Genomic DNA, 1600 nt, shown 5'->3' with positions numbered 1-1600 from the left:
ATAAGAGAGAGCGGATAAGATGAAATTGTAAACCCCCAACGACTTCATTCATCCATCGTTTTCTTCTCGTCAATTGAATCAATCTTTTTTGCATGTTTATATTTTGTTCTCATACCCAATTAATTAATTTTTATTTTCAAGTCTTACGATCTTAATTCACACGAACGATAAGGCATTTCGAGTCTCTTGGGAAAACGATACTTGGACTTACCATTTATTATTACTTGATACGATTTGGTACGCTTGTCAATCCGTTAACAAGAGGCGAGGTTGGGAGAGATTGACTACATGTCCAGCACCAGCCAGTATTGAGTTGGTGAAGGAGTTCTATGCCAATGCTTTGCCTAGGGGAGGAATATCAACGGGGAGGTATATGAGCTATGTGAGGGGACATCTGATCAGTTATGATCCCGACACCATTAAAGCCTTCTTAGGGACTGAGTGGCCAAGAGAGCATTGTAGGTATGCTGCTATACTAGGGGAGGCCAGGGATTATGAAGATATTGAAAGAGTGATGTGCATCCTTGGGAGAAATTTTTAGAGAAACCCTAATGGAGAACCAGTCAACATCCTTAGGGCAGATTTGGCTCCCCTAGCCAAGTACTAGATGACATTTACTCATGCCAACATACAGTCATGCTCTCATGTTTCTAACATCACGCTGCATCGGATTTTTGTTATCTATTGTGTGTTGAGGCATATGGGTGTGAACGTTGGCAAGGTTATCACGAGTGAAATCCTGAGTTGCGCTAATACTGTGAGTAGTAGGACACCACTAGGACATCTGTCCCTAATTACATACTTGTGCCAGCAAGTGGGAGTGGACATTGCAATTCCACCCTATGAGAGGCCGAGGAGAGCTATTGATGCCTCCTATTTTCGTCAGTACTATGGAGGAGATGAGCTGGTCGGAGCAGGTCCTAGGAGACGTCCTAGGAGGGCAACAACATAGCAGGAGGGTGAGCCTGCAGATGCACCGGCACAACATGCTGATCCTTTCCAGATGAGGGACATGTATATGTCCTTGATGGAGGCGAGGATGGAGTCTCTCCGCAGAGGGCAGGTGGCCACTGCTGAGATGATTATAGGACTGTATGATCAGCCATCAGTGCATAGGTGGACTATGGACAAGTTCCATAGTGTGATGGTTTAGCCTCAAGGGCAGGCACAGGGCAGTGGGTCTGGAGCAGCTGGAGTCCCAGTTGGACAGGATGATGACCAGGAGGATGATGACTTTGAGGATGCCCAGGATGAGGATGATCATGACTCGGATGAGGATATGGATTGATATGGCATCTACTGATGGATGCCAACACTTGGACATGGATTTTTCTTTTTCCTTTGTACTTTGAATTAGTAGTATAGGTTAAATTTTATTTTTTTGTCTATGCTTGGCTTGTACACTGATTCTGATGATGGTTTAATGTTATTGCATGATGAGTTATTTACTAATGATGATTGAATGTGGATGATGATTGAGAATGTGTGAATGCTGATATCCAGGTTAATGGTTCACTAACTATGTGAACAAATGAGTTAGTGATTTATGATTGTGATTGTGATGCTAAGCAGGATTCATGAATAAGAAGTGAGAAAGCAT

Source organism: Vigna radiata, unplaced genomic scaffold (genome assembly GCF_000741045.1).
Source record: "Vigna radiata var. radiata cultivar VC1973A unplaced genomic scaffold, Vradiata_ver6 scaffold_70, whole genome shotgun sequence".
Lineage (NCBI taxonomy): Eukaryota > Viridiplantae > Streptophyta > Magnoliopsida > Fabales > Fabaceae > Vigna > Vigna radiata.
The sequence above is the reverse complement of the archived record's forward strand: the minus strand, read 5'-3'. Positions refer to the sequence as shown.